The 13,735-nt window shown below is 42.5% G+C and overlaps 2 pseudogenes; both read left to right on the top strand.

The window, feature by feature from the left end:
- The first annotated feature begins 5,221 nt into the window (after positions 1–5,221).
- LOC134934601 (5S ribosomal RNA) lies at positions 5,222–5,340 on the top strand (annotated as a pseudogene).
- A 6,400-nt stretch (positions 5,341–11,740) lies between these two features.
- Positions 11,741–11,859, top strand: LOC134934595 (5S ribosomal RNA; annotated as a pseudogene).
- The last annotated feature ends 1,876 nt before the right edge of the window (positions 11,860–13,735 follow it).

Raw genomic sequence — 13,735 nt, 5'->3', positions numbered from 1 at the left:
TGGCCAAAATGTAGTGCTCTGATTTCAACAGATTGACCACCCGTGAATCCTTGTTAAGCGAATTAAGGGCTCCATCCACAAGTCCCACATGCCTAGCGGAATCGCTCCGTGTTAGCTCCTCCTTCAATGTCTCCAGCTTCTTCTGCAAAAGCCTGATGAGGGGAATGACCTGACTCAGGCTGGCAGTGTCTGAACTGACTTCACGTGTGGCAAGTTCAAAGGGCATCAGAACCTTGCACAACGTTGAAATCATTCTCCACTGCGCTTGAGACAGGTGCATTCCACCTCCTATATCGTGCTCAATTGTAAAGGCTTGAATGGCCTTTTGCTGCTCCTCCAACCTCTGAAGCATATAGAGGGTTGAATTCCACCTCGTTACCACTTCTTGCTTCAGATGATGGCAGGGCAGGTTCAGTAGTTTTTGGTGGTGCTCCAGTCTTCTGTACGTGGTGCCTGTACGCCGAAAGTGTCCCGCAATTCTTCTGGCCACCGACAGCATCTCTTGCACGCCCCTGTCGTTTTTTAAAAAATTCTGCACCACCAAATTCAAGGTATGTGCAAAACATGGGACGTGCTGGAATTTGCCCATATTTAATGCACACACAATATTGCTGGCGTTGTCCGATGCCACAAATCCACAGGAGAGTCCAATTGGGGTAAGCCATTCCGCGATGATCTTCCTCAGTTGCCGTAAGAGGTTTTCAGCTGTGTGCGTATTCTGGAAACCGGTGATACAAAGCGTAGCCTGCCTAGGAAAGAGTTGGCGTTTGCGAGATGCTGCTACTGGTGCCGCCGCTGCTGTTCTTGCGGCGGGAGTCCATACATCTACCCAGTGGGCTGTCACAGTCATATAGTCCTGACCCTGCCCTGCTCCACTTGTCCACATGTCCGTGGTTAAGTGGACATTGGGTACAGCTGCATTTTTTAGGACACTGGTGACTCTTTTTCTGAGGTCTGTGTACATTTTCGGTATCGCCTGCCTAGAGAAATGGAACCTAGATGGTATTTGGTACCGGGGACACAGTACCTCCAACAAGTCTCTAGTTGGCTCTGCAGTAATGATGGATACCGGAACCACGTTTCTCACCACCCAGGATGCCAAGGCCTCAGTTATCCGCTTTGCAGTAGGATGACTGCTGTGATATTTCATCTTCCTCGCAAAGGACTGTTGGACAGTCAATTGCTTGGTGGAAGTAGTAAAAGTGGTCTTACGACTTCCCCTCTGGGATGACCATCGACTCCCAGCAGCAACAACAGCAGCGCCAGCAGCAGTAGGCGTTACACGCAAGGATGCATCGGAGGAATCCCAGGCAGGAGAGGAATCATCAGAATTGCCAGTGACATGGCCTGCAGGACTATTGGCATTCCTGGGGAAGGAGGAAATTGACACTGAGGGAGTTGGTGGGGTGGTTTGCGTGAGCTTGGTTACAAGAGGAAGGGATTTACTGGTCAGTGGACTGCTTCCGCTGTCGGCCAAAGTTTTTGAACTTGTCACTGACTTATTATGAATGCGCTGCAGGTGACGTATAAGGGAGGATGTTCCGAGGTGGTTAACGTCCTTACCCCTACTTATTACAGCTTGACAAAGGGAACACACGGCTTGACAAATGTTGTCCGCATTTCTGGTGAAATACTTCCACACCGAAGAGCTGATTTTTTTGGTATTTTCACCAGGCATGTCAACGGCCATATTCCTCCCACGGACAACAGGTGTCTCCCTGGGTGCCTGACTTAAACAAACCACCTCACCATCAGAATCCTCCTGGTCAATTTCCTCCCCAGCGCCAGCAACACCCATATCCTCCTCATCCTGGTGTACTTCAACACTGACATCTTCAATCTGACTATCAGGAACTGGACTGCGGGTGCTCCTTCCAGCACTTGCAGGGGGCGTGCAAATGGTGGAAGGCGCATGCTCTTCACGTCCAGTGTTGGGAAGGTGAGGCATCGCAACCGACATAATTGGACTCTCCTTGTGGATTTGGGATTTCGAAGAACGCACAGTTCTTTGCTGTGCTTTTTCCAGCTTGAGTCTTTTCATTTTTCTAGCGAGAGGCTGAGTGCTTCCATCCTCATGTGAAGCTGAACCACTAGCCATGAACATAGGCCAGGGCCTCAGCCGTTCCTTGCCACTCCGTGTGGTAAATGGCATATTGGCAAGTTTACGCTTCTCCTCCGACAATTTTATTTTAGGTTTTGGAGTCCTTTTTTTACTGATATTTGGTGTTTTGGATTTGACATGCTCTGTACTATGACATTGGGCATCGGCCTTGGCAGACGACGTTGCTGGCATTTCATCGTCTCGGCCATGACTAGTGGCAGCAGCTTCAGCACGAGGTGGAAGTGGATCTTGATCTTTCCCTAATTTTGGAACCTCAACATTTTTGTTCTCCATATTTTAATAGGCACAACTAAAAGGCACCTCAGGTAAACAATGGAGATGGATGGATACTAGTATACAATTATGGATGGACTGCCGAGTGCCGACACAGAGGTAGCTACAGCCGTGGACTACCGTACTGTACTGTGTCTGCTGCTAATATAGACTGGTTGATAAAGAGATGTAGTATGTATGTATGTATAAAGAAAGAAAAAAAAACCACGGGTAGGTGGTATACAATTATGGACGGACTGCCGAGTGCCGACACAGAGGTAGCTACAGCCGTGGACTACCGTACTGTGTCTGCTGCTAATATAGACTGGTTGATAAAGAGATGTAGTATGTATGTATAAAGAAGAAAGAAAAAAAAACCACGGGTAGGTGGTATACAATTATGGATGGACTGCCGAGTGCCGACACAGAGGTAGCTACAGCCGTGGACTACCGTACTGTACTGTGTCTGCTGCTAATATAGACTGGATGATAATGAGATGTAGTATGTATAAAGAAGAAAGAAAAAACCACGGGTAGGTGGTATACAATTATGGATGGACTGCCGAGTGCCGACACAGAGGTAGCTACAGCCGTGGACTACCGTACTGTACTGTGTCTGCTGCTAATATAGACTGGTTGATAATGAGATGTAGTATGTATGTATAAAGAAGAAAGAAAAAAAAACCACGGGTAGGTGGTATACAATTATGGACGGACTGCCGAGTGCCGACACAGAGGTAGCTACAGCCGTGGACTACCGTACTGTACTGTGTCTGCTGCTAATATAGACTGGATGATAATGAGATGTAGTATGTATAAAGAAGAAAGAAAAAAAAACCACGGGTAGGTGGTATACAATTATGGATGGACTGCCGAGTGCCGACACAGAGGTAGCTACAGCCGTGGACTACCGTACTGTACTGTGTCTGCTGCTAATATAGACTGGATGATAATGAGATGTAGTATGTATAAAGAAGAAAAAAAAAACCACGGGTAGGTGGTATACAATTATGGATGGACTGCCGAGTGCCGACACAGAGGTAGCTACAGCCGTGGACTACCGTACTGTACTGTGTCTGCTGCTAATATAGACTGGATGATAATGAGATGTAGTATGTATAAAGAAGAAAGAAAAAAAAACCACGGGTAGGTGGTATACAATTATGGACGGACTGCCGAGTGCCGACACAGAGGTAGCTACAGCCGTGGACTACCGTACTGTACTGTGTCTGCTGCTAATATAGACTGGTTGATAATGAGATGTAGTATGTATAAAGAAGAAAGAAAAAAAAAACCACAGGTAGGTGGTATACAATTATGGATGGACTGCCGAGTGCCGACACAGAGGTAGCTACAGCCGTGGACTACCGTACTGTACTGTGTCTGCTGCTAATATAGACTGGATGATAATGAGATGTAGTATGTATAAAGAAGAAAAAAAAAACCACGGGTAGGTGGTATACAATTATGGATGGACTGCCGAGTGCCGACACAGAGGTAGCTACAGCCGTGAACTACCGTACTGTGTCTGCTGCGACTGGATGATAAATAATGATATAAAAAATATATATATATCACTACTGCAGCCGGACAGGTATATATTATATAATGACGGACCTGCTGGACACTGTCTGTCAGCAGAATGAGTTTTTTATAGAATAAAAAAACACCACACAAGTCACACGACGAGTGTTTAACTTTTTCAGGCAATCACAATATAGTATACTATACTGGTGGTCAGTGTGGTCAGGTCACTGGTCAGTCACACTGGCAGTGGCACTCCTGCAGCAAAAGTGTGCACTGTTTAATTTTAATAATATGTACTCCTGGCTCCTGCTATAACCTATAACTGCTCCCCAGTCTCCCCCACAATTAAGCTGTGTGAGCACAGTCAGATATTATACATAGATGATGCAGCACACTGGGCTGAGCACAGATATGGTATGTGACTGAGTCACTGTGTATCGTTTTTTTCAGGCAGAGAACGGATTATATTAAATAAAACTGCACTGGTGGTCACTGGTCAGTGGTCAGTCACTAGTAAACTCTGCACTCTCTAGTACTCCTAAGCTCCAGTAAATCAAGTGTCTCTGTCTCAATCTCACTCTCTCTCTTCTAATCTAAATGGAGAGGACGCCAGCCACGTCCTCTCCCTATCAATCTCAATGCACGTGTGAAAATGGCGGCGACGCGCGGCTCCTTATATAGAATCCGAGTCTCGCGATAGAATCCGAGCCTCGCGAGAATCTGACAGCGTCATGATGACGTTCGGGCGCGCTCGGGTTAACCGAGCAAGGCGGGAAGATCCGAGTCGCTCGGATCCGTGTAAAAAAAGCTGAAGTTCGGGCGGGTTCGGATTCCGAGGAACCGAACCCGCTCATCTCTAATAATTATCCTACTCATCATGAGCCTCAGCATGTTCTTTGAATTTCTAACTTTATCCTAATATGCACGATAAATACCTATGTGATTTTCTAAATCAATGTTTAATTATTAGTAATTTCATTTCACTTCAATTTCTCACTAGTCTTTTGTGATGATATACACATTTTTTTGACAGTTCAACCCAGCTTATCTTTTATACCTCTTGCTCATACTTCATTATTGCTTCATGGACTCTCATCTGCGATTCACGGAGCACAATACCACAGAAGTGGGATTTGTTGAGCTGTGTCTAACGCAGAAAGCAGATCCATCTATTACGCTATACTGATTCATTCCTTTTCTCTCCCATATACTATTTTCATTTCCTTTTTCCTCTTCCCCGTTTCTTTCTGTCTCCCTTTTTTTCTCTTTCTTCCGTTTCCTACATAGGTGCACTCTCATTGGTGTACTATCATAAAAATTCTCTACTATCATACCACGCTGCCAATGCCCGATCTCGTCTGATCTTGGAAGCCAAACAGCGTTGGGCCGGGTCAGTACCAGGAGAGGAGACTTCCTGCGAATACCCGGTGTTGTAGAGTTGGGACCATTTCCCTTCACATGTGTTTGCGACGCCAACAGCAGTATCACCACTAATTCTCTTTTCCCCTTTCCTTTTCCTTTTTGAGGCCTACTACCAATTTTTGTGGCTTACGTCAGAAAGTCTAGCTCATTTGAATGCAGGAGACCAACCAATTTCGAATTAAGTAGCCCAAGTGGGTCTTACTTATCAAATAACTCTCATGATCACTTTTTGGTTCCATTAACACAGAAATTCTGTGCTGGTCAGGGGAATTGGGGGTAAGACGAATCAATGTCTACAACCATTCCAATTACCTAGTGTGATTAAACAGACCAGAACATTTTATTAATTCTAATTATCACATTTTTTTCTTTGATATGGATCATTTATATGGGTGTTTTCATTATAAATGTTAACATTAAAAGTTATGTTTTAAATATCTCTCTCTACATGCTATAGGAATTTTCCTTTCCTTTCAAGAGTGCGCCCACACAAGAGCCTTCTTTCTCTCCCTTCCTTTTAGTACATGTACTCTCTGGCTCTGGGCGCACCACCAAGCAGGACAACGTTATTTATCGAAGTAAAAAACACAGTTTTTTCTTCTTTTTTCCTATTTTGGAGTGTTTAATTGTCCAAATTTTGGTTCCACATTATTAACACAGTACTAATTTTTCCAGTGCCCGATCGCCCTTTGTCTAGTCTAAGCATTAGTCTATGCTGTTTACAACAACAGTCTCTGATCGTTTGGCACGGTTAAAAATTATCGCCTAATTTTGTATATTAATATATTAGTATTATTCCTTCTTTCACCCTATGATCCTGTTTTAGCAGCTAAGCACAATTACTATTCTGCCCAATCATTGGGATTGCGGAGCAATATAAGTATATTAGCTATAATTTGCTTGAAATTCTATACTTAATCCTAGTATGGCCACATTCTCTCTGAAGACTGAATTATTAAGACGCCAGAATTTGGAAAGCTTTGGGGACCCATTCTCTGAGACCTATGTACAATCTACCTCAAATTCAGATTGGCGGACCACCTTCTCCAGGCTACAGAAAAGCCTGCAGAAGAGGACACGCCTATCATGGGATGTTACAACTTTAGAAAATTATATCAAACATAAGATTGTACCTCGGGGCCTAAGGCCTAAAATATTCCCATCCTTTCCTCTCGCAACTGATAATTTAAAAACCGAATGGGAGGCAGTATTGCTCAAATGTTCTCATGAACTATTACATCTTTTGGTCAAACATTATACCCTACTAATAGACCAGGTTGAGAAAGAGATTGACGAACTTGGCAAAACGCTGGAAACGTGGGAAAAAGATCTATCCTTTCAAACGGCTTTTGAGAAACACAAGAAAGAAATAGTCCTATATGAACAAGCGATAGTTGATCGAAAACGTAACAAATTCATTAGGGACCGACAAGATTTCTCACGTGGTGACGTTTTCAGGTGGAATCCCACACCCCTAAATAAAAACAGAAAACGAAGGGAAGATCCCACCCTCTCCGAATTTGAATCCTCGAACAGTGGAGACTCGGCCTGCGAAACCTTTGAAGATAATTCCTACAATCGTGAAGAGGCAGAAGATTTTACCCCACGTTTTTTAGGACAGGGACAGAGGCCAAGAGGTCGCACCAGAACCCGAGGAAAACAAGGAGAGGGGGAAAGAAGAGGCGACGGACGAAACCAAGATTGGGACATATCGAGGACTGCCCGATACCCAGTCCGACAAAGGAAGACAATACGGTAAACCCGACCGATCCGGCTAAACTTCAGGTCATTAATCTATCCACAAGATCTCTATCCCCTGACCATATGGAAGTACTTGCTAAGGGACTTTCATTCTCTCCGGTCAGATCCTTTAATAGATTTGCCTGGGAAAAGGACTTGAGACTATTCGGGAGGAAGCTCCTCTTGAAAAAATTCTTTGCTAGACAAGAACCAAGACTTTCTGAGAACCCTGCAGATCAGGATTGGTCTGCGGAACACCTCAATGCTATCCAGGAACTAGAACATCTTCGCAGAGAATCCAATATGGATGAAGCATCCATTCAGAGACCTAAGTGCAGACCCAAATCCTCTTTTTTCCCTCCCGATCACAACTGCCCAGAGATCAAGGTCTTCTTGAATAGAGTGTCCAAAGAATTTGACGACATCTATGCACAAACCAAAAACGGACTTCATCAATTTCCAAATAATCTTAAATTCAAGGAGAGAAAAGCACTCCAGGAATTAGGCACATGGCGTGACATCGTTATAAAACCTTCGGATAAAGGTGGCAACATTGTCCTTTGGCCCCAAGAAATGTACATCACTGAAGCTCATAGACAGCTACATAATCCAGCATGCTATAAAAAACTTCTCAGCAATCCCACCGCCAGATTCTTGACCGCCTACAATAACCTAATACAAGAAGCCGCAGCCCAATGTACAATCACAAAGCAGGAATCACAATATCTCACAGTCCAGAACCCAAAGACACCTACATTCTATCTTTTGCCTAAAATACATAAAAATGCCCTCAACCCACCAGGGAGACCTATTATGTCTGGCAACGGCGGACTTTTGGAACAACCAAGTAGGTTTTTGGACCTGCATCTTCGAGACTTTGTTCTTTCTTTGCCTTCCTATCTACAAGATACATCTGATCTATTACGAAAGATCCATGACATACATTTTGAAACCAATTTTCTTCTGGTGACTCTAGATGTAGAGGCACTCTACACTAGCATTAACCATCATCAAGGCCTTATAGCTGTCAAATATTATCTGGATCAAGGAGGCGAGAAAGATTTTTCAAATTTTCTTTTGAGATTACTCGACTTTGTCCTCTCTAAGAATTATTTTGTCTTTCAAGAAAAATTATTCTTACAAGTGAGAGGTACAGCAATGGGCGCAGCCTGTGCACCGACGTATGCGAATCTGTTTTTGGGATGGTGGGAGCACTTTTATGTTTTTAAAACCATCAATGAGAAATATACCATTCATGTGATATTATGGCTAAGATATATCGACGATATCTTTATCATCTGGGACGGAGATAAGAACCTTCTGATGGATTTCATTACCATCCTTAATACCAATGACCTCAACATCAATCTGACCTACACCATCAGTGCTGAAAAAGTCCCATTCCTGGACCTGAATATCTATAAATCCACCACAGGTTTCCTTGAAACTGAGCTATATCGGAAGGAGACTGCAACCAACAGTCTCCTCTTCCAGACCAGCTCTCATTTTCCCCCTACGGTGGAAAACATCCCCAAAGGAGAGTATCTTAGGCTGCGGCGCAATTGCTCAGAAGAACACACCTTCAAAAACAAGAGCAGAGAACTCACTAATCGCCTCCTGACTAGGGGCTATAGCAGACGATCACTCAAACGCGCATACTCAGCTACAGCAATGGTAAAGAGAGAGAGTCTGATTTTCAAGAAGAAGAAAGAGGTCCCCGAACAGGATGATGTTATTAGATTCATAGGAACTTTCTGCCCCGAGTGGAGAATGCTCAAGAATGCGGTAACAAAACATCTCTCCATACTACAGCTGGATCCTGATTTATCCCCTTTTCTGAATTCACCTCTACAGATGAGCTGGCGTAGATCCAAGAACATTAAAGATCAGCTAGTTCAGAGCCACTTCGCAACAACTACACTAAAGAAACCCTCGGTCACTGGCTCTTTTCCCTGTGGCAAATGTAAATCATGCCCTCAGATACTGAAAAGCAGTACGGTTAAGGACAGATATGGCCAAACAGTGAAATTACAACACTTTTTTAATTGTGATACACAAGCAGTCATATACTGTATAACCTGCGGATGTAATCTGAAATATGTTGGTATGACTACACGAAAACTTAAAGAAAGAGTCCTGGAACATTTGGGCAATATACGCAATGCAGCGAAAGACCTTGCACGAATGAAACAACTTACTTCTGTTGCCAGGCATTTTCACCATCACCACAAGGGATCCATCAATGAACTTAAAGTCTTCGGTCTAGATCGTGTCCATTTGGGCATACGAGGTGGGGATATCACTAAGGAACTGTACAAGAAGGAAAGTGAATGGATCTTTCGGCTCAACAGTCTCAGGCCCTATGGCCTGAATGAAAACATCAATTATGCAGTGTTCTTGTGAATAATCCTCCCAGTAACAGAACTTATTTCAACTCTCATCATTTTTCCACAATTAACCCTCCTTCTACTGCCACTCTTTCTTTCTTCCAATACTCTCACTTTCCCTCTCCTTTCCCCACCCCATCTCCTCACTCGCCTATCCCCTCACCCACACCCCACTCACAGGCCTCCAATGGGTGGTCACCTTCACCATTATGCCCTCCCTTTTCCTCAATCAACCTCCCTCTCTCCTTTCTCATTTCATATCTACACCGTTCCCAAGTCATCCATTTTTCACTTCACTGGTACACTCTTGTCCCCTTCACTTTTTGGTTCTTAATAGTTCTTAATAGTTATTTCTTCCCCCCTCCCTTCACCTCCTACCCTTCTTCACCATTAATATTTCAATCCTCCTATACCCTTTAGGTTTATTATTTATTTACCCCACTTACTCCCACATCATTTTCCTATGTATCAATATATAATTTCTGCATTGCTGATCTGCCAATCTGCTTTAATCCTTAAGGTATTTTCATTATTAGTTTTTTATTGTTATTTTATTTTTATTTATTATTTATTATTTTTTATTTTTTATTTTATTTATTTTTATATTTTCATCTTATGCCATTTCAATTTTCTCCTACCCTTCTTTCTACTCAGGGTTCCTACTTATCACAATGATTTTCTTAATTCTGTTTCTTATTTATGTTGTAATCAGTCTTCCCTTCCCTGCGCTGCTGTCTTGCCATTATCCAAGATGTCGCCAAGGGCTTATCTGCTCTCACAATAGGCAGCTGCCATCCACAAAGATGGCGCCCGTGATCTCGCGATATTTCAGGGCCATCACATGTGCACACACGGCCAGTCACCAAATGGCCTCTCGTGATTGCACAAGCCCCGCCCCCCAATGCACGTCACGTCCCGTCGCCGTAACAACGGACAGACGCTCCACAGCGGCGGCCGCTATCCTCAGCCCAGCGGATATGATATCACCCAATTAACGGTCAGTACATATTCTCCAACTGCTATAAAACCCCATGCTGCACATTCCCTCCTAAACCCGGAAGTGAACAAGCCCGTCAGGGCGAAACGCGTTTTCCGAGAGGGGGACCACACACTGAGTGATTTCTCAGCTCCTGCCTGGGCACATGACAATGCCCTAACCTGCCTTCTTTCTCCAATTTTGGTGACCGTAAGCCAATAGCTGCTCTGTGCACATCCTGCACAGACAGCAACACACTCTGTGTATTTATTACATATGTTTTACTAGACAGCATGTTAATAGTCCTGTAGCATACATAGATTTTTTGGCAGATAGTGCTGATGACCACAAGCCTGCTGCTGTCCTGTGTATATTTGGCACAGACGGCAACCCTTGATGCGCATCAACTTCCATCACATCTGATTGGACCCACTGTTGCTCTGCATATAGCGTGCACAGACAATAACACATTATGTGCATTTATGAATATGCTTGATTATACAGCAAATTTTTAGATCTGTGTAGCACATCTATATATTCTTATCAGAGTTTTGATAACTGGAAGTCCACTGCCGTTCTGTATATATTCTGCACAGACCGCAATCCTTGATGCGCTTTATATTAATCTGTTGTATGTTATTCTATGTCATTTGGACCTGTGTAGCACACACACAGTTCTTTGCTACAGCACTACTGTCTAATAACTTAACATTTACAGTCCAAATTTTCTTTTCATTTATTTTTTCCTTTCATCCCTTTTCTTCTTCCCTGATTTTTCCTAAATCAATATCTGCTAAAATATCCAACCATTATGCTAAGTTTTTTTTTCCGGCGGAGGCCAGTATATTGTCTGATAATTATCCTACTCATCATGAGCCTCAGCATGTTCTTTGAATTTCTAACTTTATCCTAATATGCACGATAAATACCTATGTGATTTTCTAAATCAATGTTTAATTATTAGTAATTTCATTTCACTTCAATTTCTCACTAGTCTTTTGTGATGATATACACATTTTTTTGACAGTTCAACCCAGCTTATCTTTTATACCTCTTGCTCATACTTCATTATTGCTTCATGGACTCTCATCTGCGATTCACGGAGCACAATACCACAGAAGTGGGATTTGTTGAGCTGTGTCTAACGCAGAAAGCAGATCCATCTATTACGCTATACTGATTCATTCCTTTTCTCTCCCATATACTATTTTCATTTCCTTTTTCCTCTTCCCCGTCTCTTTCTGTCTCCCTTTTTTTCTCTTTCTTCCGTTTCCTACATAGGTGCACTCTCATTGGTGTACTATCATAAAAATTCTCTACTATCATACCACGCTGCCAATGCCCGATCTCGTCTGATCTTGGAAGCCAAACAGCGTTGGGCCGGGTCAGTACCAGGAGAGGAGACTTCCTGCGAATACCCGGTGTTGTAGAGTTGGGACCATTTCCCTTCACATGTGTTTGCGACGCCAACAGCAGTATCACCACTAATTCTCTTTTCCCCTTTCCTTTTCCTTTTTGAGGCCTACTACCAATTTTTGTGGCTTACGTCAGAAAGTCTAGCTCATTTGAATGCAGGAGACCAACCAATTTCGAATTAAGTAGCCCAAGTGGGTCTTACTTATCAAATAACTCTCATGATCACTTCTTGGTTCCATTAACACAGAAATTCTGTGCTGGTCAGGGGAATTGGGGGTAAGACGAATCAATGTCTACAACCATTCCAATTACCTAGTGTGATTAAACAGACCAGAACATTTTATTAATTCTAATTATCACATTTTTTTCTTTGATATGGATCATTTATATGGGTGTTTTCATTATAAATGTTAACATTAAAAGTTATGTTTTAAATATCTCTCTCTACATGCTATAGGAATTTTCCTTTCCTTTCAAGAGTGCGCCCACACAAGAGCCTTCTTTCTCTCCCTTCCTTTTAGTACTCAGATATATCATGCCAGCTCTATTAGTTAGCATATAAAAATCTTGAACAGCAATTAATCATGAATTAAAATAATGCATATTAACAAGAGACACTAACATTAAGTACTTCATTGAGGCCTCTCGGTCTCACTGTGTCCAGTACATGGGTCTGCTTGCCTTTAAGATTACAAGAATTTGCGGGGCATGTGGAAATAATAAGCACAGGTTGACAATCAAGTTATTTTGTGATTTACTTTAACATAAAGCGCCTTGAGTCCTGTTGGAGAAAGAGCGCTATATAAATAAAATTATTATTGTTATTGTTATTATTATTATCATTAATAATAATAAAGAAAGGTATACTCCATGACCATCTCTGGACTGATCCACCGGTTATCACTGAACAAGAGTGTTATACAGATCTTCAGGTGATTATTGTGATCATACACGAGATGTTGATGTTGATGGTACTATATGGGAAACTTATTAGCCCCATTTTGATATCAAATATCTTTTCTATATTCAATGTTTGTACTGTAAGTTGTGTTTTTTGTGGTGGTTTTTGTGTGTGTGTATTTATACTGTTCCTGTTTATGTACATTGTAAAGCACTGCGGACACGTTGTGGCACCATATAATTAAAGATACTAATAATACAGTTGGTAAAACGTTTAGCAGTATTCACAAACAATTGGTACTGCATTATCTTAGGCCTTCTGGTCACTGACACTCTGCTGTCCCTGATACAAATGGACTTCTGATTCTCCCCTTGCAGAACTTTGAGTCTTGCTCCAAAGCTATTCCAGAAAAAAACAGTGCTGAAAGTAGGGTGGTACGGAGTACCATTAAGAAATCAGCCCACCGCTGGGGCATCATTTATAAGGGGCATTTTTGTAGAAAGGTGTCAGTGGCATAACTGTGTGTGGCATAATATGTAATAGACATTACGGTGTGTGGTATAATATGTAATAGACATTACGGTGTGTGGTATAATAAGTAATAGGCATTCAGGTGTGTGCCATAATGTGTAATGGACATTACAGTGTGTGGCATAATGTGTAATGGTCATTATGGTGTGTGGCATAATGTGTAATAAGCATTACGGTGTGTGGCATAATGTGTAATAAGCATTACGGTGTGGCATAATGTGTAAGGGCATTACGGTGTGTGGCATAATGTGACCTTGCCCCTATTGTCATGTAGCCACTCCTCTAGTTTCGTGTGACCACGCCCCCTCATTACACATGACCAAGCCCATTTTTTTTTACTATCAGTACCACTAAAAAAAAAAAATTCTACTTGCACCACTGGGTAAAACAGAACAAGAAGGCAGCTCTGTAGTAATATCCTTACCATGTCTATTCCTGTGAAAGGTCTGGTAGACTCCCGA

Source organism: Pseudophryne corroboree, chromosome 1, assembly GCF_028390025.1.
Source record: "Pseudophryne corroboree isolate aPseCor3 chromosome 1, aPseCor3.hap2, whole genome shotgun sequence".
NCBI classification, from domain to species: domain Eukaryota; kingdom Metazoa; phylum Chordata; class Amphibia; order Anura; family Myobatrachidae; genus Pseudophryne; species Pseudophryne corroboree.
Note: the sequence above shows the minus strand (reverse complement) of the source record. Positions and strands in the feature narration are given on the sequence as shown.